Source organism: Mustela nigripes, chromosome 2, assembly GCF_022355385.1.
Source record: "Mustela nigripes isolate SB6536 chromosome 2, MUSNIG.SB6536, whole genome shotgun sequence".
Classification (NCBI taxonomy): domain Eukaryota; kingdom Metazoa; phylum Chordata; class Mammalia; order Carnivora; family Mustelidae; genus Mustela; species Mustela nigripes.
Genome location: NC_081558.1, coordinates 68,052,299 through 68,058,298, shown reverse-complemented (window position 1 = coordinate 68,058,298; position 6,000 = coordinate 68,052,299).

Genomic DNA, 6,000 nt, shown 5'->3' with positions numbered 1-6,000 from the left:
GTCTCCTTAGAACCCATCAGATCACCTCTTCCATGGACTACATCCATGAGAGAGACTTGAAAAGACACTGAGGCTCACAGTGTAGTCCCAGGCCACACAGCCAACAGAAAAGAGAAGCAGAGCTCTTGCCCCCCACCCCCAAGATATCTGTCATCCATCCCAATTTGGATCATAGCAGGTGTGGGGGATGAGGGTATGTGGTTCTGCTGAAGTCCAGGAGATTCACTAGTGAGTCCGCCCACTCCTCAGGAATTGTCCCCTTAACCCCTTTGTAAAGGAGATAGAGTTAACCCCTTAACCCCCTTAATCTCCTTTGTAAAGGAGAACCATCCAGTTGATGAATAAAGGCCATTTACCCACCAGGCAATTCTCCAGTGAACAACAGGAGACAGGGATGACAGCGACGGATGTTAGGTAGGATGACATGTTTCTTCTTACCCACCCTTTTCTACAGGTCACCAGGAAAGGACATGAAGTGTTGTGAGCATGGCTTTGAGGGGTACATGTTCTCTGTCCCTTCCCCGTATTGATATATCCCTTCCCCCAAGATATCCTAACAAAAGCCTTCAAGTCTGAGAAGAATAATGTCATAAAATCAGTGGGTATACAGAATCAAATATGCAAATTCCATTGTTTTCAGGTCTTACACTGCAAAATGTCTGCACAGAAAGAGAGAGCCCACAATCTGGAAAGGAGTTAGAGACTCCATGCGAGGCTGGGGACCCCCCCCCAGTTCTCTGGAGGGAGGACTTTGGTGTCCCACCCGCAAGGTTGGGAGGCCCCAGGCCAGGCCCCAATAGCCCGGCAGGCTTGTTCACTGGACATCTCAGCAGGGACCAGCATGAGCTAAAACGGAAGGGTCCTTCCAGAAAGCTGAACTCTCACTTAATACCAGCATCTTGACATGTCTTCGTGGGAAGGAACTGAATTTCCCTTCATCTCCATGGAAGTACAGTCTGGTCTCATGATTTCCTTAAAAAGACGAATTAAGATGTTTCTTGTATGTCTGTGGCGGCAGACACGCACTGCACGCACCACACTCGAGGCCCTGAAAACAGCACTGAGTGATGGATACACGACCCCATGGAGCCAGATGGCTCAGCATCCATTCCTCAATGTCTCACTTACTAGCCAGGTGTTCTGGGTGACTTGTGCTGGTTAACTCAGAAATTTCAAAACTGGGGGATAGAAAGCCTTTCCAAGGGGTGTACAATGGCATAGCTAATGTGATAAATCAGAAAAATGTCCTTGCCCTTGTCCCTGAAGTCTGTTTCCCCACCCCTGCAGTCTGGATGGGCCTTGTGACTCTCTTTGGGCAATGTGGCAGAAGTGAACTCCTTCCCAGAGCAGGAGAAGAAAGATGGGGGGCTTCTTCCCCTGCCCTGCTTGGCCTGGTGACCCCTCCCCAAACCCCAGCTCCCTGGGCACTCAGAAAGCTCTTCCCTCTCTAGCCCACAGCCTGGAAGGTGGTGTTTTGGGCAGCATTCCTTGGAAGAGGAAGGAGAGATGGGGATTCATGTGAATGAGCCTTATTAGGAAGTGTTCCATAGAAAATCTAAGCGGGAGGGGGAGATGAGGCCAGGAAGGGAAGGGTGGCGAGCAGGGGTGTGAGGGCTGAAAGGGCTGTGTGTGCAGTCACACCTGGAGTGTCCCCATCAGAGACAAGGTACTGGAACCTTGTCATCAGACCTCGGTCAAGAGCTGCCCCAGGGGGCACCTCGAGCTGTCTCCATGCACTGGCAAAGCTAGGTGTCAGGGCAGATGAGACACAGATGCCAGCCACAGGGGCTGAAGTCACCAGAACCCCGCACTTAAGGACACCTTTCCCTCACCTTCGGTTTTCCAAGTCTTATCGTTCACAAAGGTGAGCAGGAAGAAAGCACAGCGTTAGGTTCTCCGGGATAACACAGCCTAGCACAAAAAGCTGTAGGAATGGTTGTCTTGGAGCCGCATCTTCTTTCTGCACCAGAGAAAGACCAGGGGAGGAAATACCAGGTTGCCCTCTTGAAGAGGGGGATGGGGGCCAAGGGAGATGGAGGGGAAAATTAAGATCTCTTAAGTTATCCTGCCACAAATGACTGTTGAATGGAACTGACCTATTAGAGCACAGGCCCTTGGGTCAAGTCCCTGCTCTCCCAAGTCCTCACTGTGTGCTCTTGGGCTGGTTATTTAACCTCTGTGCCACTCTTGAACCAGCTGTAAAATGAGGACAAAAACAATAACAATAATAATAACCACCACTCCATAGGGTGGTTGTATTGAGTTAACATCTGTGGAGCACTTAAAACTGGGTGGCTCAGTCCTTGAGCATCTGCCCTCCACTCAGATCCTGGTCCCAGGGTCCTGGGATCAAGAGCTGCATTGGGCTCCTGTTCAGCAGGAAGCCTGCTTCTCCTTCTCCCACTCCCCCTGCTTATGTTCCCTCTCTGGCACTCTCTCTCTCTCTCTCTCTTTCTCTCTCTCCCTATCTCTGTCAAATAAAGAAATAAATAAAATCTTAAAAAACATAAACAAAAACCACGCTCTGCTTGGGATAGGCAGTCAGCTCTGGGTAACTTTTAATGTTGTTCGTATTAATCATGAAGATAAGTGGACTCTTAATTTTGAATTTGTGTGTGATCAATAGCTTTCTTCCTCTTTAAAATGGTTTTGGATGAGCAGAGAAAACTTCCTGCCTCAAACAAATGAAAGTCTGTACCTTTTTCCTTGAATTGGTGAGGAAAAGACATCACGTGGATAGATTTCTGCACAGGCCTTTAGAGGTGACCTCTGGGTTGAACTGAAGTTTTGAAGGTGAGCCTTGAGCACACAGCAGGAAGGACATGGGCTTTCTTACCACCTAACAAGGGTCAATGCTAAAACTTGGAAAACAATGGTGGAGGAGGGGTCCTGGTGAATGTGGCTGCCCCCTCCCTTCCAGGCCGGCCTGTGAGTCAAGCCCACTAAGCACATTCTGCTTCTCCCATATTCAGCATGAAGCTGCAGAGCTGAGGTGATCTCTGCAGAGAGGCAGTGAATCGAGAGGTTAGCAGTGTTTATTGATTTAGTAATTCGCACGCACTTTTCCGGCCAGATTCTCTTCCCGGAGACTCTGACAGCCGCAGCCAGCAGCTAATGCAATGCAGGGCTGCGGGCAGGCAGGGCGGTGGGAAGGAGTTCGACTGGGAGGCCAGTGGAGCAGGGGAGGCCTACCCTGAGCAGGAGAGGAGGGAGGCTTCCCCACAGGCATAGCAGGGAGCACAGGTCAGCATGCTTAGGGAAATGCAATGAATATTTCCACAAAGTGCTCCCCCAATCCCCCTCTAGACATTATGACTTATTTCCCTGTCCCTAGAAGTGCTGTCTAGAGATGCCCTCAGATGCCAGCACCCCCAGAGATGCCTGTGATAAGGAAGACTGCTCCATCCCAGGTTATGCCGATAGGAAGGGACAGTTCCATCCAGTGACTGTGCAACATGGGCATTCAAGTCTCCCCACTGCCTAGTTCTAGATACAGCTTGGGAATTTCTGTAACAAGGCTTGTCTCCACACGGTGATTTTTGTTCCAAGTGCTGTTGGGAGATAAAGGAGATCAGCCATACCCGGGGGGCCCTGACCAGGCCAAGGTGACCCAAGGTGGACTGTAGTCTTCATCAACCCCATGTCCTCCTCTGTCTTCCGACCTCCAGGAGCCCCAGAACTTTCCTGGTCCGACACTCCTCCCACTAGGGGAGAAAGCTCTGGACCAACTGCTTGGTCCAGAAGTTGCCTGGGTGTCACAGCTCCTGGTGAAGCGGGACCAGACAGTCTGTGATGACAATCCAAGGTAATCGGGTCCAGGACAGAATGGCAGACACCAGACATGGGGACTGGGAAGCAGAGAAGGCGCACTGGTTTGGGATTCACACCTCCTGATCATATATACGTTCAAGTTTTTCCTTCTCCATACCTTTCCTCACTGTCATAGCCAAGTCACAAACTCTCCCAAGGGTAAGTGACTAATGCATGTCAGATACCACCCTAGGCATCAGGAATGCAAGGAGGAATCAGCAAGAGATGGCCTTGCTCCAAGCTGCCGGTCTCATGGTCTTAGGGGAGACATCCTTCCACCCATCAACCCCACCCTCCACTCAGTAAGTACTTATCAAACACCTGCTAGGTACTGTTACTTTAGATAGATGGATAAGGTAGGTAGACGATGATGCTAGATGGATAGGTTGATAGCCACTACTGAGTTTTCTTTTTTCCCACTGACACCCCACTGAGGGCAGAGAAGAGGTTTATTCCCCCCAGGACCTCTTCCCAAGGCCCCATGAGTGGTGCTGACCATCACTGCTATAAATCCAGAGAGAGGAGAGATGATTGTGGGGTGGTTTTTATAACTGAAGCTCTGCGGATGCAGCAGCCCCTAAGCTTGACCTCAAAAGAATCATGAGTTTGAGATTGGTCCACAGTGTATCACCCAGACCGTCTGTCCTGCCCACCTCTGGGACTGGAAGCAGATACAATATGTTGAGGATCATGGGAGAGATTGGTCCACCAGGGCTCCCTCCAGGAAAAAAGTCTCTACTCTCCACAGGCCAACTAAAGAGGACTCATTCACTTGCCTCTTCACGTGCTCAGACAGACGACTGTGTGAAGTACAAAGCCCCCTTGGCTGAGTATGACAGCTCTCTGAGCCCAGCTCCCAAGCTTGCACTCTGCTTTTAAGACCCAGATTCCCTGAAGAGTTGGTGTCTGCAGGTCCTTCTGGAAGTCCCTAGAAGGGGTCTCAGTCAGGGCTCACACACAGCTGCCTAGCAGTCTGCAGTAACTCCCCCACCCTGACCTGCACCTGCTAAGCACCACGTGCTCCATGGGCCTCCTTCGCCTCCTGAAGCCCACCACCCCTGCCTCTGCTCCTGGCTCCCATTTCTGGATCAGTTAGGGTGCCGTAAGGACAAAGAAACCCCAGGTATTTGAACAGAGAATTTGATATGAAGAATTTTTTATGATTTAATGGAAATCTTTATTTTTCTCAATGAGAATTTTTATTGAGATATAATTGACACATAACGTTGTATTGAAGAAGTGTTCACTGAATGAGAAGGTAAAGAGTACTCTGAGGTATCACGGGTAGCAAGTAAGAGAAGCAGCCACCTCCCCTTGGGCTGGGGACACGAGGGAAGAGACTGGAATTGTTGGAGCTCTTAGAAGCTTGGAAAGGGGGACTTGGCAGAGCTGGGACCCGCAAATCTAGAGAGGAGGTGCAGGAGGCAACCTCTGAGCTCAGAGGATGCCCCTGGGGCTAAGACCCAGACTCTGAGGAGGGGATGGCCGGAGATTGGGCAATGCAGCTAATTCTGCAGAATGGAAACTGGAAAAAATGCAACGTGGATCCAGTGGCAGTTTTGGTAAGGAGCTGCTGCTGCGGGGGTTGGGGGGGGGGGGGGGGGGGGGGTGGCCAGAAGCAGCTGTGCGAGGCGCTGGCAGGAGCAGAAGGCGGAAGGCAGCTTCCTCTTCCAGCCTTTGAGTCTCTCGAGCGCCCCCTGGCGGTGAATCTGACCTGCACGCTGGCGAAGGAGAACTGTGGGGCCCAGCATCCTGGAATCAGGGCTTCTTGCCTGCAGCGCGGGTATTGGCTTGCCTACAGCACCACGCGACAAAGCCCAGAGAAATCTATGATGCTGGGAAGGATGCTGTCTCATATTTTGTGCGAAGAGCTGCTGGAGGGATTCTCATCTTTCCCTGCTCTGACAAGGACGAAGATGCGGGTCCACAAGGATGGGTCCAAGGACAGACATGGAAAAGAGAGGGAAGGGGGGACGCAGAATTCATCCTCCTGTTCAGAGACAGGTAACAAAACAGGAACGCCTTCTAGAGAGAAATCATCCTCCGAGGCAAATTAATTTCTGAAGAAACTTCTACCAATTGACAAAGCCCATTGGAATCCCAGCAGTGGACGTGGCTTGAGGCCAAGGTGGGCTCCATAGAGCCACAGGACACTGCAAGGCAGAGAGTCGAGGGCTGTCCTTCCCACTC